General features: G+C 43.4%; 1 protein-coding gene across 1 annotated transcript in view; it reads right to left on the bottom strand.

Annotated features, from left to right (window-relative positions):
* The window catches only part of ATP2B3 (ATPase plasma membrane Ca2+ transporting 3), a 201,986-nt gene that overhangs the window by 156,963 nt on the left and 24,298 nt on the right, over positions 1-20,725 (bottom strand). The gene's annotated exons all lie outside the window — the stretch shown is intronic.

Below are 20,725 nucleotides of genomic sequence, written 5' to 3'. Positions count from 1 at the left end.
TGAAGAGAGGGTGAGAACAGGGGAAATGCTACCACCAATGGGGAGAGATGGAAAGGGGGACAATGCTGCTGCCAGTGGGAAGGGGTAACAGTTTTGCTGCCACTGAAAAAGAGGTGGTTATAGGGACAATGCTGCTACAAGTAGAGAATGGTGGGAAGGAGGACAATACTGATACAAGAAGCAGAGAGTTTGGGAGGGGGACAAGGGGGAGGGGTTGGAAGGGATGCACTGCTGCTTTTGGTGGTGTTGTACTGACATCACCTTTAATGGGCAAAAGTTATTCTTTACACAATTTGAATCTATATTTGTAGCAGAACTGGCTGCTAGCTGCAGTCTCCTCCATGCCCTAGAGATGTCTCCAAGGACTGAAACACCATAACAACCTCCATTTGAGATATTAAAGTTAAATCATTCATCCCATTTAATAAAGTGACTGCTCCAGCGCATAAACAAATGGACACCATAATGGGTGGTAATAATCCTAGACATGCAGTGCAATATGCATTAATTAATAGTCAGATATCTCCAACTAGAAACACAATATATTGAATATTTTCTCAACACTTAAATGAAACGTGATGAGTGAAGATGCAGCATCTGGGAATTCGTGATGGAGGGGGCTACTTCCACCAGACATTGGCGGACAAGATAATTAACCAATATACATTTTAAGTAATGGAATAATAGCCCCTTCCATAAGGCTTTAAACCTAATCATAGGAAGGCAGTGCTGGTTCCTCCTTACATTATGAAGACCAGAATGATCCTTAAATGAGTTTAAAACCTATGAAAAAATCCAGATTCAGCACTGGAATATCCAGACTCGTCTGCTACATCATGTCCCAGGATATTGGTGTCCCCCCCTCCTTCATAACAATGGACAGCAGACTTGATGCATCAAGTTGTCTCATAGAAGAGGTTCTAGTTGCCCATACCAATCCATAGCTGACCACATTTTATAGCTGGTCGTACAGCTGAGATAACCGAACACCCATTCATCTGCCATCCATTGCTCTTGTTCCCGAGGAAAAATAAGGCTAAAGTCACACAACAATGAAAAATAAAATGCCATAAAAAAAGGACACACTGTCTGTTTTTTTATGGCCGTTTTGCATCTGTTTTTTAACAGCTGTTAAAAATGGCGATTAAAAACGGTTGAATTCAATTGCCTTTTTATTTTATTTTAATCCCAACCCGTGCAGTGCCCTCCGTATACATGAAGTCCTCCATAATGCCCCCTAGACATCAAATCCCCCCACCAGTATGACCAAAACCCCATTATTACCCCTAGTATTATTAATGCCCCCATTAGTGCCCTCTTGTATTATTAATACCCCCATTAATGCCCCTTAGTATTATTAGTATTATTATAGTGGCCCCCAGCATTATGAATGCCCCCTGTGTGGCCTCAAATGTTATGAATGCCCCCTTAGTGGCCCCCTAGTATTATGAAAGCCCCCCCCCCCTTAGCAATCCCCTAGTATTATGAATCCCCCATTAGTGGCCCCTACTATTATGAATGCCCCCCTTAGAAGCCCCCAGTATTATGAATGCCCCCATTAGTGGCCCCTACTATTATGGATGTCCCCATTAGTGGTTCCCATTATTCCCCCTTTGGCCTCCATTCCGCAATTAATACCCCCATTAGTGCCCCTTAGTATTATTAAAGCTCCATTTAGTGGTCCCCAGTATGATGAATGCCCCCCTTCATGGCCCCAAGTATTATGAATGCTCCCCTTAGTGGTCGCCAGTATTATGAATGCCCATTTAGTGGCCCCCAGTATTATGAATGCCCCTCATTGTACCCCCCAGTATTATGAATGTCCCCCATTTTGGCCCCCAGTATTATGAATGCCCCCTTCATGGCCCCCAGTATTATAAATGCCCCCCTTAGTCGCCCCTAGTATTATGAATGCCCCTATTAGTGGCCCCACAATTATGAATGCCACCCCCATTAGTGGCTCCCAGTATACCCCCTTTGGCCTCCATTCTGCTTGAGCCAGGAAATGGCCTGCACTTCCAGCGTGGTGACCACATCACGCTGGGAACGTCTGGTCCTGCTGCATCCAGTGAAGAGCAAGTGTCCCACATGCAAGTGGATGAGGTGTGTATTATTATCTTCTTTTTAATTTAACCCCTGAAAGACCAAGTGTACCCGGGTCCTCTCCTGTCTAAAACAATGCCATTGATTTCAAAGGGGTCCGTTTGGCCAAAAATAGGACATGTTCTTTTTTTTGATGACCGCTATTTAATGCCCCTAAAAAAAACAGGCACGTGAATAGCCCCATTGACCTAAATTGGTTCTTAAAACGTCCGTCTCACATCCGTCCATGTAAATGTAGCCTAAGAGGTTTCCATGGACATCCATGCCCTTGACATTAGGTCCATTGCCTACTGATAAGATAGGGAAGGTCTTTGAAACAAAAACATTTTATGGGCTAGGGTTGACCATCTTACATATTATTTCCATATAAAATATACGATTTGACATCTCGCTTCCCACCGGATGTAAATCCTAAATTGTCTTGGGCTCTAAGTTGTATTCAAGGTCAGAAGGATTTCACAATGAGATCTGATCCAAGGCTGGCAGTAATTCTGTCATCGTTATATGACCAATCAATACCTTCAGCTACACCTTCTCAGCGCCAGTCTAGATGCTGAAGGTCTGAACATATTTTAACTCGACAATGATTCAATAAAAATTGACTGGTAGAAGGTTTTTAATTCAACATCCCCTTTGTAATTGTCCGTCATTTTAATTCAATCCCTCACTTCTATATCTCACGTGACTTGAAACTGCTAGGTCCTAATGCAGAATCTGGACCCAACCATCATATGTCTGTTCAAAAATGACCATACATGTGGTCAAATACAGTCAAGGCCAGCAATGAATTCATGGTTCAGCAGTGGTCTACAACCTCAGCATCAGTGGGGTACAAAGAAGAGCAAAGATTCAACAAGGTCCTCCATTATGGTGCCAGGTATGGCTCAGAAGGACCTGGTTTTTGGACTCTTAGACCAATTCTCATCCCCTTGTTTGTTAGCAATGCAATTCCTGGACGTCTTGTATGGTATCACCACCTAACAGCAACATGGATGGGACTCCCAAGGGCCTTAAAGCAGTTGGTGGTACTTATACTCTTACACAACATGCTGAGATGGCTTCAAGATAAATGGGGCCTGTTGGGTAGTCTTAAAGAAGCATTCCCACAGAAATTTGTATTCTCTGACCTGTTAGAAAGGCACATGATGTAAACTGTAGTGAAGGTGGTTTTCTTATCAGTGTCTGTATTTGTGAGTTATAACCTCCCTTCTGATCCTCAGCTGTGTCATGTGACCAACACCTGACTCCCCAAATAACACAGCATCCGGAAGCCGGTTTCTCTATGTATTCCTATGGGAGCCTCAATGTCAGTCTCAAAGGAACAAATAGAGAAGTAACTGACTTCCTGATCTGTGTCAGTTGGAGATTAGAGTGCTGGTCACATGACAGCTGAGAATCAAAAGGGAGGTTATAACTTATATACAGTCACTGTTATCTATTAAAGGATCTATTAAAGGGGCACTTTTGTCAGAAAGGAGTTTTTTTTTTTATCTCCCTATACTTAGGAATTTTTTTTGGGCTGTTTTTCTTTTTAATTTCGGCGGTACATGCCCTTGAACATTAAAGGGGTTTTTACAGGACTTTTATACTGATGACCGGTCCTCTGCAGTAGGGTTGAGCGAATAGAAGTATCCGAAGTGGATATATTTGTCCCTAATTTCAGGGAAAATTCGATTTGCCGCAAAGCTGTGGCCATCTTGATTGAAGAACCCATGCGAGATCTTATGATGTCATAACGCAATATTTCGAGCAGGATCTTCAATCGAGGTGGCCGTGGAGGCCTCTTCACGCTGAAATGGACAAGCTGAGTATTATTTTTTTTTTCAACGGTTTAACCCCTGAAATATTAATCTCAGATGAACGCAGCATCTGAGGTGTTCAATGACGGTGAGTGGCGCAATCACCGTTCCCATTATTGTACCCGCTACTTACAAAGAAATGTGCTTTGAGACGAAGCCGAAACAAGTTTTTGTAAACTTTGCTCATCACTAGTCATCAGTATCTGATCGGTGGGGGTCCCGGGTGTCAGACTCCACTAATCCAGAGGACAGATCATCAATATAAAAGCCTTCTCAAACAGCTGATCGGCGGGGTCCCGGGTGTCAGACTCCACCAATCCAGAGGACAGATCATCAATATAAAAGTCTTGAGAAACCCCTTTAAATACGAAATCTTGTCCTTGTGTAGCAGTGAACACAAATGATAAGAACTCCTCTAGAGATAGGTAATCCATTGTCAGTTTACTGCTGCCGTGAGGGCAAGATATTTTCTGATGGGTAATCCTCAGTGTAATAGTAGGTATAGAATTGGGATGACAGTATGACATCTCTGTTGTTCTCTTAATAGACCTAAATAACGATGCCCACAGAAGAGCATTGCACTGATCAGTGTCACTACAAGGGGGGCTGTCTCTGGCCGCAGTGATGGCCTGACTGAGTCAGTTAAGAGAAGTTAAAGATCCAGGACTGGAAGTAGAATACATGGACTGACTTAAAAAAAGTTCTATCCAGTAAAAAATAATAAAATGACATAGAATATTCACATATAGGCTACTAATATATATATAAATAAAAAAAATGCATTTTTGATAGTAGTACAAGCAATTCACCTTCACTTAACACGGACGTATCCATTAGACCGACCCTCTAACCTCAGCAAAATTCCAAGGAAGTCGAATCGCATCAAGAATTGCCATGAAAAGAACCTAAAAGTGACTCTTCAATGGAACAGAGTGCAGACATGTGGATTCTTGCTCCTGACATAGAAATATAAATTTATTGATTTTATAACCCCATTTCCCTTGCTGCCACCGCCGCTTCCTTCAATGCGTAAAAGCATGACACGGAGAAGAAGTAAAAAAAACAAAAAAACACGACAGACAGAGAATATCGCAGCAGATTGCCAAACAATGACTTTCCCATGGAGAAAATTCCTCTAGCCAGAAAGCGACTGGGATCTGGATAGAAGATGACTCTCTCTGCTTGACCTTATGGCTCATCAAATCAAACAGAACCCACGGGAGATGCCTATAACAAGGCCTTCAGCAGCGGGCATGGAAGTCATTTGTCACTCCCGTGGAAAGACCATGAGGCCATCGCCAGTTTATGAACTTACGTCTCATCCATTTGTTTCTGTATGTTATGTAATAGCATTATACAGATGATTATATTTACTGTGCTGGAAGATATACACTCCTACTATATATATACAATAGGAATTTCTGAATGAGGCCTGATAGGTGCTGGATTATTGGATATTCTGGATGATCAGATGTCATGGAAAAGTATGTGAGATGCATTTCCGATCTTATAAATGTCCATTATACAGGCTGAGTCAAAAGTCGCAGGACACCCTTTTATTTCAGAAACGAAAGGGAAAAGGAAATATCTGAATACCTCAGCAAGTAATAGATGAGGGGGCCTATTTTTTAGGCTATGTCAGGAATATGTCCACCATCTTGAAAGACATCATACTGGCTTAAGGGCAAATTTCTTCAATGGGTATGTAGTATATCAAAGAATACCAGAATTTTCTCAGAAATCGATTGCCGCAATCAGATTTGCAATATCTCTTGTGGATTAAAAGTTATCAACACAGACATTTCAAAACATCAAAGTACTGTGTTCAGCACCAGAGACAACACATTGAACATGTAAAATAGCTGTGCATCACAGGGGATGTTCCTGGCTGTTGTTGCAACTTTCTGTGTTGATAACTTTTGAACCAAATATGATTGTGGCAATCGATTTCTGAGAAAATTGTGGTTTTCTTTGATATGCTACATGACCCCCCTCCCATTGGAAATATTTGCCCTTGATCCAATATGGCGGATCTCAAGATAGCGGCCATGATATGGACATAGCCTAAAAGGACCTGACGCGTCACACACATAGCCAGATGATTTGAATAGGAACTGGGTAATGCCTCATTTCGCTGTTGAAAAATTTAATGCTGCTTTCTGGGCTCACCCCCTCTTTTACAACTGATCGCTGATGATTCCTGCTGCATCTTAATATTGTGGTAACATCTAAAAAAAAAAGGGAATATCTACAATAGACCATCGTCTGGAGGACCTAGAATGCCCTTACATGATACAGACAGCCTATTGATTTCAGTAGGAACTATGTAATACCTCATTTGTCCTGTGGTGGCACTGTAGAGAAATTAACAACTGCTTTTTGGGTTCCACCCACTAACTTACAGTTAAAGGGGTTGTCCGGGTTCAGAGCTGAACCCGGACATATCTCCATCTTCACCCCTCCTGGCCCCCCTGATATGAGCAAAAAATAAGAGGCATTTTTTTGGAGATCTGGTGACATCCCGGGGATCTCCATGGGGACTTCTAGGTAGAGGCTTTCGCCTACCAGTGAGCCCGGTGACATCACTGGCACTAATGGATGGGCTTTAGCACTGCCTTTGCCTGTAAAACGGCTAGGGCAGTGTTAATGCCATCCTATCAGAGCTAGTGACATCACTAGGAACACTGCTAGGTGTGCTATTGAAAACAAAAAAGCCCTTGCCTTGCGCGATACAGGCAGGGCAAGGGACAGCATTGAAGCATGAAATGGGGGGCCGGAGGGGGGAAGATGGGGATATGTCCAAGTTCAGCTCTGAACCCGGACAACCCCTTTAATCGCTTGGGGTCCCACCAGCAAGACACCTTGTGATCAGATTATTATTGTGGGAACTGTGTAATAAAAAGGTGCCTGGAGGGTCTGGAGGACCTAGCATGACCTACTTTATACAGACAGCCCATCGATCTCAATAGGAACTATGCAATACCTCATTTGCCCTGTGGTGGCACAGTAGAGAAATTGAACAGTTTCTCTCAGGTTTCTTCACTGATCACCGCTGATTGCTTGGGATCCGAGCCACTTGCAATCAGCTTATCATCACGTGAACAAGAAGGGTTTGTCCAAAGCGGAGCACCCTTTTAATGCATTTGAAATCCAGTTCTCCTTTAAATATCCGTAAGCAAATCCAAATAGGTAAATGCCTTCTTTCCTGTCCTATAGATGTTACCCAGGCAGGGATTTTCAGATGACGACCTGTGAAGTATGTTCTACTTTTTAGACACCTCAACATGAGCATAATAAGCAGGAAAATCTATGTGGCTCCTCTAAATAAACGGGAAGAGGGGCGACATTTAAAACTGCATAAAATTCACCCACTTAAGGCCATTTACATACAGATAAGAATCTGCTGACACAGAATTTACAGGTACAAATGGCAAGAATAATTTATCAAATTGCTTCGGGCAAACCTCAGCAACATTTTCCAGGTTTCCTCCTGAGCTCCAGGATTTGGATGCGATTCATGTTTATTCATTAAGTAATTAATTATTACAATACGCAGCAGTATGGGAAGCCTTATGGTGGTGCTTAATCCATCATATAGTAAGGAGGTTCTACGATTTTCCAGAAACAGCGCCACTCTTGTCCATAGGCTGTGTGTGGTATTGCAGCTCTGCCCTATTCAAATGGGGTCGAGTGGTCATATCAGACACTGTTACTGGCTAGTACATATCTTGCTAGTAAATTGGATCACTGCATATATGAAATCTCGCTTTTGTAATATTACCATTTTTTTGCAGCTCGCATTTATTTCTCTGTTCATTTTCACACTAAAAGAGCTAAGAAATGGGCTGAGCCGCAATACCAGACATAGTTATAAGGGTTGTCTCATGATGACACCCACTATCTATTTGCCCTATTAAGACGTATAGACCACATAGTGACCTGCAATAGAGTTTGCTACTCTAATCATGTTATATTATATCTTCTCTGCTCTTTTAAAGGGTTGTTTTTGGATACCTGTTCCTACAGGTTCACATAGCTACTAACTTGTTTGGACGGCAATCTGGGTTTAGTTATCATCTGGTTGATTAGGGTGGAGAGCAGATTATTGTGTCTACTTATATCCAGCCCTCACTTCATTTGGTTGCCATAGTGTTTGCCATGTGCAATTAATTCCGAATTCTTCTATTCTGATCTTGTTCTACAGTAGTTTAGTGAGTTCAGTATTTATGCTCACTGTCATCCATCTTTTATCTACGCCATCCACTCCATTGCTGGATCATATCTTCCTTCCGTGACCCTCAGCATTGGGCTGTGTATCCACCTGACTTCTCCTCAACGCAACTGATGGTCCCAACCCCATTTATAAGGCAAGAAATCCCACTTATTAAACCTGACAGGGCACACCTGTGAAGTGAAAACCAATTCAGGGGACTACCTCTTGAAGCTCATCAAGAGAATGCCAAGAGAGTGCAAAGCAGTAATCAAAGCAAAAGGTGGCTACTTTGAAGAACCTAGAATATGACATATTTTCAGTTGTTTCACACTTGTTTGTTATGTATATAATTCCACATGTGTTAATTCATAGTTTTGATGCCTTCAGTGTGAATCTACAATTTTCATAGTCATGAAAATAAAGAAAACTCTTTGAATGAGAAGGTGTGTCCAAACTTTTGGTCTGTACTGTATGTGTTTTTTGTGACCATCTGATCGTTGGGCACTTCAGTCGTTCTGTAAGTGTTGGGGGTATCTAAGTACCATGAGTCAGAATTAGAACGGAAGAAAGATGGCTTCCGTAGGTGAAATTACAGATTGATCCTAGCATAGATTCGCAACAGCTGGAGAGCTACAGCTTCGAGATCACCGCTCTACATTATGAGCCAATGGTTGCTACACAACCTGTAGACACACACTGAGGAGACTGTTCTATAAAATATGTGATCCTCCCGGTATTCACAGGCGACATAGACAGACTTTTACGTCTTCCGTCTATATCAGTATTACGATACCTTCTATTAGGCTCTAAAAATATTTTCCCCGCTCTCGGTAAGACAATGAAGAGCGCAGATTAGTCCTAGTCTACTCTACGGATCCTCCTCCCATTCTCTTTCAGACTCATCTGTGGACATTTTCGGTAGTAATGGTAACACGGGAAGCACTGAAGCAGCATGACGAGAAGAGCTTGTTCCCTGCGCTGCCTTTGAACAGTAGTGGGCGAAAAAAAAATGAGACGTTTTGCTGGGTTTATTCAAACCCTATTGCTAGATCCAAGATTGCCGACATGAGGTCTCCAACCCACCAAATTGATTTTTTGTACTTTCCTCTTACAGGTACATTAACAGAAAAATACTTTTTTTTTTTACCCAAGCTTAAGTAGTTGGATTAAAGTCGTTCAATTAACCCTTGTATATATGAGGAAGAAATTGGCTGTAGTTCCTTTGCACTTTTTCTTGCTTTTTTGCCTCCTGAAGACACATGATTTATATCTGTAAAGGTTCTCAATCATCCAGGTCATCGTTTATCAGTTGTAATAAGTCAGCACAACGGGACTTGTTGTATTCTCTCTTTTTGCTAGTCATCTGACTGGCTTTTTCCAAGTAGATTGATTTGTACAAGAAATCTCCAGAATTAAATACTGGTGACTCATGCTTCAGTCAACATAATCTAAACAATGCTGATCTAACACCTCTGCCGAGGCAGGTTAATCACACCTAATAGCTTGTCATGCAAGTTGCCATCAACATCTTATCTCCATGAGGTCCTTGCCCTTGTGGTAATTAATCATGATAAACAGATTGTGCTGACTGAAGCATGAGTCACCAGTTTTTAATGACAGAGATTTTCAAAATATTGTTTGCACGAGGAGGCTCCTAATTCCCGGTAATGGGCGAAGAGTAGGACTATCATGTACTGTTGCTCTACATAGAATTGAGTGGAAGCAGCCGAAACTCTGATTCATAATGAAGGGAGTAATGGAAACAGGTTCACATAGCTACTAACTTGTTTGGATGGCAATTTGGGTTTAGTTATCATCTGATTGATTATATCCAGGCATCACTTTATTCTGGTTCACTTCTTGTCTTTCTCTGATTCTCACATTCATCTCCATGGAGACAGATGATACAGTTCATCCTTAGTCTGTTCTCCAGCCGAGAATAGGAATTTGGAGCCCAGATGCTGGGCAATGGTGAGGGCCACGGAGGTCCTACTCGACCCCATCTAACTTTCTTTTACAACTTCTTTAAGTGCCAATTCAGTTAGGGCCTCCTCAAGGTGTGTGAAGGAATTTGTGCAAAACGTTGTGTTGGAACCCATCCCTATTTTTGAAGTAGGCCAAAAAAGACTAGCTCTGGAAAACTAGGCTAAGGATGGTGTCACACATACGTTTCTTCTGGTGTTTTTGAGGAGTTTTGTAGTTTTTGTTGTTGTTTCTTTTTGGTCTAACCAAAAAAGCCAGCTATAGCCTGGAAATTAGAAATATTAGTCTCACGGGCGTTCCCGCGACAGGTGGCAAGAGATCGGTGAGACTGGCAACACGTGGTTTGATCTGACATGTTTTCTGTTTGGATCAAATGACGTCTGTGTTGTTTCTGGTGCTTGCCGCACCTTCTTTCCCCAGGTGTGGCTATTAGGGTCATTTAACCTTCTCTATTTATTGTTGTTTCTCCCACAATGCTGTGCGGTTTATAGCTTCTATTTGAGTTGTGGATAGATGGTGTGTGGATCTCGGCTGAGTTCCTGGTGTTGCTATAGCCACTTGAAGTTAGGTGTTTTCTTTCCCTTTTGTATTTTGTTTGGGTTATTTTGTGTGTTGCATTTCCCTGTCATTTGTATTAAGGCCTGAGGGAGACTCCTGTTCGCTGTCAGGTTGTCTCAGTCCCTTACATTAGTACCAGGGTCCTATAGGGTGAGTTAGGACACTAGGTATTCCTGTGTATGAACTCACCTACATCTAGGGTCTGTTCATACTGGTAGTCAGTCAGAACTTTGATTAGGGTTTTACTACGAGGTGTCCACCTCCTTTCCCTAGTTTCCAGGCCTTATTCCCTCACCCCTTTCTCTCCTATGTTCGGTGTGGTGTTTCCCTCCCACACCCGAACGTGACAATTAGACACTGGACAAATACAATGTAGATCTTTTTTTTTTTTAACTTTTTTGTAGCAGCTTTTATTCACCCCCTGAGGTATGTTTTTAATTTAAATTGCAGCATGCTCTGCTATTTTGTTCCTTCAATCCCTGTAGGTTTTTCTCCCATAGAGCTTCATCTGTTTGTTTTTTTGCAGCTTTAAAATGTTTTTAAAAGAGAAAATTTGTGTGGGCGTATTTTAATGGCGTTTTTGCATGCTTTTTCTTTTTGTGCCAATACATTTTCCCCCTACTGCTCTACAGAGGAAGTGACAGGTCAGGGGGGGGGGGGGGGCACATATGTTTCAAGAGGCAAACACAGGATATACAAAAAAACACCATAAAAAAACTGTAGGGGCTAAAACACTCTGTAAGGGCAAAAATGCCTTAAAAAAACCAAATGTGGCTTTTGGGTTTTTGTTGCCCATAAAACACAACACAAAATTCTGCGGGAGCAAAAAAGTGCAGGGAGTACAGCAAAAAAGTGCAGGGAGTAGAGCAATCACAGCAATAGTCTTTCAAAAACATAAATCATATAGATGCAGTATATGGCGGTATTATGTGGGCTCTTTAGTGTAGTGTGGATACTGCATATTTTTGGTGTTCTCACTACACAGTGGTCTTATGTGGGCTATATTATTTTTTGTACTAGTGCTATATCATGCCCAGATAATAGTGCCCAGGTTCTGGGTTCCCAAGCCAAGAATCGGAGAATGGAATGTGGTGGAGGCTGCAAAAAGGTGGATCGGCCTTGATGGATCTGTGCAAGTTCTGTATAGATGAATGGGCCCTTAGAATAATTTCCTCTGGCGGGCCCTAGTTACCATAACCCAACACTGGATTGCACCACCCCTAAAAGTCAATGGATTTAAAGAAGTTGTCCATTGTTAAAAAAACATGGCTGCTTTCTTCCAAAAACAGCACCACCTCTGTCCATGGCTTGTGTCTGGTATTGCAGCTCAGCTCCATTGAAGTCAGTAGAGCAGAGCTGCAGCCACATTTTTCTAATCCTGAACAATCCCTTTAAGAAGCGGGGAAGAGGATGGGGCAGCAAACTAATACAATAAGCAAAAATATATAAATAAGTAAACCTTATAATTTTACCTGTGTCCACTAGCACCCCCTTGCAAGTTGCCGTCCTAGCCACTGAACCTAGTGCAAAATACGGACCTGGATCCGAAATTCGGAAAATAGCAGGTGACAAATGCCCTCTGTGAACCTTCTCAACCATTCAGCTGAGCAGTGTTTCTATGGAGACAGATGATGGGCGTATATTTCTTCCGTCGTTAAACCCCTTTGAATGCAGAAATCAAATGCCCTAATACAAAGGGATCCTGTCCTGGTGACAGTTCCTCCTTATAAGGGCTTATTCAGACGGCCGCGGTGTTTTGCGTTCTGCAAATTGCGGATCCGCAAAACACGGATACCGGCCGCGTGCGTTCCGCAATTTGCGGACCGCACATGGCCGGCACTATGATAGAAAAGACTATTCTTGTCCGTGATTGCGGACAGGAATAGGACATTTTCTATCTTTCTTTTCACAACTACGGAATGCGAAAATTGCGGAACGGATGCAGACCCATTCATATGGTCGTCTGAATGAGCCCTAATTCCTTTAAAGGGAAACTGACTTTAGAAAATCACCTATTATTTAAATCAGTTTTTATGTTAAACATATTATTTAAGATTTTTTTTTACAGTATTTTATTTATTTATTTAACTTTGATCAGTTTTTCACTCGCCATTAAGCCTAATAATAGGCGCCATTTATCGGTCTGTAGAGATCATTTTTCTGCAGTCATCTATTTGTCATCACAAAAAGAGATATCACCTATATATAGAGAACACAGGATCGACCATTCGCAGTAGGTGATGTCACAGCTTATCTACCCCCCTCCCTGCACAATGACCTCTGCAGAGATGACAGAGCATGCTCACAACACTCTCCCATAGAAATCAACGAGTCCCCTCCAAACTATTGCGTCTATGACCTATAGTGGTTGCTCTAAAGTACTGTATATGTCTAAACGCTGCGAAGAACAGCTCAGGCAAGATGGCCGCCCCCATAATCATGTTCGGAAAATAGAATTAAAAAAAAAACAACAATCAGAAAAGGAAATGGGATGAGAAAAAAGGATATCTGGTTTTCAACGACAAAAAAATTAAAATAAATTTTTCTTGGCCAAGTTCTTTAAGATAATTCATGTAGCATTGACAATAGTTGATGGTCACAGCTCGTCCCCTCCCCCTCCCTGCACAATGACCTCTGCAGAGATAACAGAGCATGCTCACAACACTCTCCCAAAGAAATCAACGAGTCCCCTCCAAACTATTGTGTCTATGACCTATAGTGGTTGCTCTAAAGTACTGTATATGTCTAAACGCTGTGAAGAACAGCTCAGGCAAGATGGCCGCCCCCATAATCATGTTCGGAAAATAGAATTGAAAAAACCAACAATCAGAAAAGGAAATGGGATGAGAAAAAAGGATATCTGGTTTTCAACGACAATTTTTTTTTAAAAAAAATTCTTGGCCAAGCTCTTTAAGATAATTCAGCATGGATGTAGCATTGACAATAGTTGATGGTCACAGCTCGTCGCCTCCCCCTCCCTGTACAATAACCTCTGCACAGGTGATGAAGCATGCCCACAGACTACAGGTTCATGTGGCTGCTGCAAAGCCAATTTCTGCATACCGCAGCTCAGGCAAGATGGCTGCCCCTCCATAAAAAAAAAAAAACGAAAATAAAATCCGAAAATTAAAAAAAACGAATTAGAAAAATACGTATCAATATCTGGTTTTAATTATTATGTAGGTGATTCATTCCCTTTAAGATCAACAGCCCCGCAAAAAGTCCACAAGCAGCGCTTGGATTTGGCGAGAGGTTTAACTCTTTGTTCTTGAATTTGAGGCAAGTGCCTAAGACATGACGGTAAAACAATTAAGATACGTGGGAGGAAAAAAAGTGGGTACATCATGTATGCAATTATGCATAAACTAATCATAGCACAATAACTAATCATTAGTCCCTAATTATCAAGTAACAGATTATAGATGTCTGCCAGGGGAGCTGGATAAACAGGGCTGTGAGACGTTCCAAACGTGCTCCTGTTGTCACATACTACACTGCTTATTTTCTCATTATGGCGGCACTTGTTTTCTTTGCGCCCATGCTAGAATTAATTTCAGAGGTTCCGGTGGAGCCGCAGAAACGTCTCCAAACCTCATCACTTACAGGTTCATATTTCTGAACTGCAGTGAGAGAGGTGAGACCCGGTGGATGGACCAGGCCCCCCCCTGACCGGGGACCACCCATCTTATACAGATTCTTATACAGTATTCTTTATGGGTGGTCTTAGAGGGGTTTCTCATGATTAACGTAAAAAAATGATGTAGTACATGACAATCTCTAACAAAGCTAGAACATGGACCTCATGTGGATCCAGAGATCTCCCAATTCATTGCTTCAATGCCGCTGCTAGATTTATTTCAAGCTGCCTGCGTGTGGGGGGTGTCCTTTCTGCTGCAGCTCAGGGTGTGTTTCCTTTTTAGGAGGCATGTTCTTTTTGCTGCAGCTCTGTCCCTATCACAGCTCAGGAGATGTGTCCTTTCTGCTGCAGCTCTGTCCCTATCACAGTTCAGGGTGTGCCCTTTCTGCTGCAGCTCTCTGCCTATCACAGTTCAGGGTGTTCCCTTTCTGCTGCAGCTCTCTGCCTATCACAGTTCAGGAGATGTATTCTTTCTGCTGAAACTCTGTCCCTATCACAGCTCAGGGTGTGCCCTTTCTGCTGCAGCTCTCTGCCTATCACAGTTCAGGGTGTGCCCTTCCTGCTGCAGCTCTCTGCCTATCACAGCTCAGGAGATGTATTCTTTCTGCTGAAACTCTGTCCCTATCACCAGCTGGGTGGGGACATGTCTTTTCTGCTGCAGCTCTGTCCCTATCACCGCTCACAAGGCGTGTCCTTTCTGCTGTGGCTCTGTCCCTATCACAGCTCACAAGACATGTCTCTCTCCCTATCACAACTCAGGAAATGTTCCCTTTCTGCTGTAGCTCCCTCCCTATGCAGCTCAGGGTGTGTCCATTCTGCTGTAGCTCTGTCCGTATCACAGCTCAGGAGGTGTATCCTTTCTGCTGCAACTCTGTCCCTATCACAGCTGGGTGGGGGCATGTCCTTTCTGCTGCAGCTCTGTTCCTATCACAGCTCACAAGACATGAATTTTCTGCTGCAACTCTCTGCCTATCACAGCTCAGGAGATGTGTCCTTTTTGCTGAGGCTTTCTCCCTATCGCAGCTCAGGGGATGTGTCCTTTCTGCAGCAGCTCTCTGTCTCTCTCTATTGCAGCTCGGGGAGGGGGGGGGGTGTCCTTTTTGCTGCAGCTGTCTCCCTGTAACTGCCACAGCTTCTAGAGTTTCAGAAGGAGGGACTTGCGCCAAAATTTACAGCTACTGCGCCACTCTTTTCCATGGGCTAGATTTGGTATCGAAGCAAAAGCATTTTCACTTCTATTGATCTGAGCTGCAATACCAGGCAAAACCAACGGGCAAGGGTGGCGCTGTTCCTGAGAAAAAAACAAAAACTGACCCTTGTTTCTTATCCTAGACAACCCCTCATCAGAATATGCACTCAATTCTGTGTATCATAGGCCATTCAGCTATATCTCATTGGGTTTTCTGAGGTTGACCCCATGGACAAGAACTGGGGAGGAGCAAGGTGGAGCATGGACGGCACTTTGGGTCTACACTGAAAAGCATATTGCAGTCCATCTGGTGCCTCCAGGAGCTCCATAGCATTGCTTCTAGGGAAGAATGCAGTTTGCATGGATTTTGATGTCACTCAGGATACACGATGATGTCACTTTCATTAAAGGGAGACTCCTGCACTGATAACACTCTTTACAGATATAGCAAATGTTTACATGACACTTAACATGTTAAATACCCCGTTGCAGTATACGAGACATTTTTATGGCTTTTGTTGTGTTAACTGTTAATTTAAAGTTTGCTGTAACGGTGCATTTAATGTGTAGAGCGTCAGTTTACATTTGCTACATCTGTTTACAAACATGGCACCTACACCAATGTCATATCACTCATACAGTACTCGTGATGTCATATCGCTCACACTACAGACACTGATGTCATATCACTCACTACACACACACAGTGATGTCATATCACTCACTACACACACTGATGTCATATCACTCATACTACAGACATACTGATGTCATATCACTCACTACACACACACTGATGTCATATCACTCACTACACACACTGATGTCATATCACTCACACTACAGACACTGATGTCATATCACTCACACTACAGACACTGATGTCATATCACTCACTACACACAGACACTGATGTCATATCACTCACTACACACACCCTGATGTCATATCACTCACACTACACACACTGATGTCATATCACTCACACTACAGACACAGTGATGTCATATCACCCACACTACACACACAGTGATGTCATATCACTCACACTACAGACACTGATGTCATATCACTCACTACACACACACTGATGCCATATCACTCACTACACACACAGTGATGTCATATCACTCACTACACACACACTGATGCCATATCACTCACTACACACACACTGATGTCATATCACTCACTACACACACACTGATGTCATATCACTCACACTACACACACTGATGTCATATCACTCACTACACACAGACACTGATGTCATATCACTCACACTACACAGACACTGATGTCATATCACTCACACTACAGACACTGATGTCATATCACTCACTACACACAAACTGATGTCATATCACTCACACTACACACACACTGATGTCATATCACCCACACTACACACACACTGATGTCATATCACTCACTACACACACACTGATGTCATATCGCTCACTACACACATACTGATGTCATATCACTCACACTACACACACACTGATGTCATATCACTCACTACACACACACTGATGTCATATCACTCACACTACAGACACTGATGATGTCATATCACTCACTACACACAGACACTGATGTCATATCACTCACTACACACACACTGATGTCATATCACTCACTACACACACTGATGTCATATCACTCACACTACAGACAGTGATGTCATATCACTCACACTACAGACAGTGATGTCATATCACTCACACTACAGACACTGATGTCATATCACTCACACTACAGACACTGATGTCATATCACTCACTACACACACACTGATGTCACAATGCAACATTGCTGCACATGTACAGTAATTAACGCTGCGCACAGTGATGTAACACTTCACTACCACTGCCCATATCATTCACACTATGCACACACCACTCATATCAGAGAGCAGTGTCACACTGGACAGCCACTGCACATATCAGCGTAAGGGTCCACTCACACGACCGTATGGCCCTCGTGTCCTGTTGCAGACTCCATTGACTTTAATGGGTCTGCGATCAGCAAAAGAAAGGACATGTCCTATCTTTTGCCATATTTTGCAGATCGCAACGCACACTGCACACACACTGATGTCACAATCACAATGCACACATAGGACACACTTCACACCCACTGACATCCCACCGCACTATCCCTGCATACGTCGCTCATACTGCACACACATTAACGTCACCCACAATACCGCATGACGCACAACGCTGTCACTGCACGTATCACGCACATTACACACACACTGTGCACGCTTATTTTATACTCTCACAGTGTATATACTGATGCCGCCTTCCACCTCACACGTTGCACATCCCCCACCTCTACCCCATACATTGTGCTATTGCTAATTCTGCAATTCTCTAACATACTGATTGTAGCGGGGCGAATTCTAGAAGGCGGCACAGCACCTGCAGAGCGTTTCCACTCCTTGGTTTCCTTGGTGGAAATGTGTAGAGACTAGACGAATCCTGTTTCTGTCCCTTCAGGCTCTCTATTTATATATATAAGTGAATTGCTGTGTGGGCGGAAGCCTCTGAATCTCCTACTATGTAATTGCCGACTCTTATGAGAGGCATGGCTGTGAAGACATTTATTGTGGACCTTTGTCGGGCTTCTGTACTGGATGGAGCTTAAAGGGCTTGTCTAGGATTGGAAAAACATGGCTGCTTTTTTTTATTTGCTTTTTTCTTCCAGAAACAGCGCCACACCTGTCCACAGGTTGTAGGCGGTATTGCAGGTGAGCCCAATTTATTTGAATGGAGCTGAGTTGCAATAGCATAGATAAGGGCAGGTTCGCATCAGCGTTAGAAGTAATTCCGTTATAGTGTTCCGTTATAACTGGGATTTTAGGACAGAATGCAAAATGTAACCCTTTAAGAGGGATTCCGTTTTCTCCGTCCTAATACATTTCAATGGGCACTAATAACGGTTCTTTTTTGTTCTGTTATGGATAATGGGAAAAAAAAAGTCCTGTCGGAGGAGGATTCTGGGAGTTGTAGTTTTTGAACTGCTGGAGTGCCAGAGGTTGCTGATCCCTGATCAAGTACGTGACAACCTCTTTCTAACATACTTAGAGCCAGCCCTGGACCTCACATGGATCCAGAGATCTCCACATTCATTGCTCCAATTGCTCTGCTAGATTTATTTCAGGCTGGCAAGTCAGAGGCTGTGTCCTTTCTCAGGGGTGTGACCTTTCTCAGGAGGTGTGGCCTTTAGCAGAGGGTGTGGCCTTTCTCGGGGGTGTGGCCTTTCTCAGGGGGTGTGGCCTTTCTCAGGGGGTGTGGCCTTTCTCAGGGGAGTGACCTTTCCCAGGGGGTGTGACCTTTCTCAGGGTGTGTGGCCTTTCTCGGGGGTGTGGCCTTTCTCGGGGGCGTGTGGCCTTTCTCAGGGGGTGTGGCCTTTCTCAGGGAGTGTGGCCTTTCTGCTGCAGCTGGTGACAGTTGAAGGATGAATCTGAGCATGTGCTTCCATCTCAGTGAGCAGGGCAGAAAAATTTGAAAAAAGCAAACTGCAGGTGGCGCTATACAGATAGATTTCAGTGAACGACTCTGTAGCTGCAATTACAAAAGTGTTCAGATCCAGTTGCTGGTTTGAAAACTGTAGAATATTTTTCATGGGACAACCCTTAAGGACAGCCTGTACCCCTTCTAAGCTGCATCCAAGGCATCTCAGCCAGCCAGAATCCTGCTCCCTACTGACGAGGGTCACGCACGTTAAACAGCCGTCTGCTAAAGGATATTTGGCTTGATTATTTTTCCCTGTCATGTCCCAAGGCTTGTTCAAAAGTAGGACTGACTCATAGGGAGCCATTTCCACAAGGTGGCGCTAGCAAGAAGGTTTTCTTTACATATTATATTACCATGGAGCATTGCCACCAAGTCTCTGTAAGTTTGCCTGTGTCTCTGTAGACCTACAACCGCCAGATATGTGTAGATGAAGCCAGCTGTGTCACTCAGATGTGCTTCTGTGTATGGAGGACCCAGCCAAGCTATACATTCCCAGACAGTCCATTGATATCGATGGGCACTGTGCAATACTTCATTTTTCCTGTGGAGGTGCTGCAGGGGAAATTAACACTTGCCGCCTGGTTTTCCTGCAGATTACTGATGATCGCTGCAGGGCACTAGGTGTTCATATTCTATATGGGGGATTGTCAGTGATATTTTGGACATGTATTGGTCATTTTTAGCTTCTTCTTCATCCATTTTACCCCCTTGCCTTCTAGTTATAAGAGAGTTAAGGTGGCTATACACAGTAGATGAATGTTGGTCAAACCCACCGGCAGGACCAGCTGTCCTTCTGTTGAGTATGTCCATGTTCCACTCTCTCCTAATGGACAGAATGATCAGGCACTTGAATGTCAACATGGCCAATCCTTTTGTTCTCAAGGGAGATAAGCCTCTGTCAGCGGTGTCCATCAGCAGCTTCTTCCTTTCTACCTATATTCAGTCAACAGATGTCTAATATATACTTCCAACCTTACTTCTCAAAGGGGTTCTCCAAGACCAGGGACCTATTTTCTTCTGGGCAGGCAGGGTGCACCAAGCTGCCTTCTCCTCTACTTCTTGTCCCCTCTTGACTGGAAGTATTTCATGCCAGTCTGTAGATAGGGACCAGTGTTTGGTAGGAGATACTCTTCCAGTCTGTAGATAGGGACCGGTGTGTGGTAGGAGAGACTCTTCCAATCTGCAGACAGGGACCAGTGTTTGTTAGGAGAGACTCTTCCAATCTGCAGATAGGGACCAGTGTGTGGTAGGAGAGACTCTTCCGGTCTGTAGATAGGGATCAGTGTTTGGTAGGAGAGACTTCCAGTCTGTAGATAGGGACCAGTGTTTGGTAGGAGAGACTCTTCTGGTCTGTAGATAGGGACCAGTGTTTGGTAGGAGAGACTCTTCTAGTCTGTAGATAGGGACCAGTGTTGGTAGGAGAGACTCTTCCAGTCTGTAGATAGGGACCAGTGTTTGGTAGGAGAGACTCTTCTGGTCTGTAGATAGGGACCAGTGTTGGTAGGAGAGACTCTTCCAGTCTGCAGATAGGGACCAATGTTTGGTAGGAGAGACTCTTCCAGTCTGCAGATAGGGACCAGTGTTTGGTAGGAGACACTCTTCCAGTATGTAGATAGGGACCTGTATTTGGTAGGAGAGACTCTTCCGGCCTGCAGATAAGGACCAGTGTTTGGTAGGAGAGACTCTTCCAGTCTGTAGATAGGGACCAGTGTTTGG

This window comes from Bufo bufo, chromosome 8, assembly GCF_905171765.1.
Source record: "Bufo bufo chromosome 8, aBufBuf1.1, whole genome shotgun sequence".
In the NCBI taxonomy this organism is placed as follows: domain Eukaryota; kingdom Metazoa; phylum Chordata; class Amphibia; order Anura; family Bufonidae; genus Bufo; species Bufo bufo.
The sequence above is the reverse complement of the archived record's forward strand: the minus strand, read 5'-3'. Positions and strand labels throughout refer to the sequence as shown.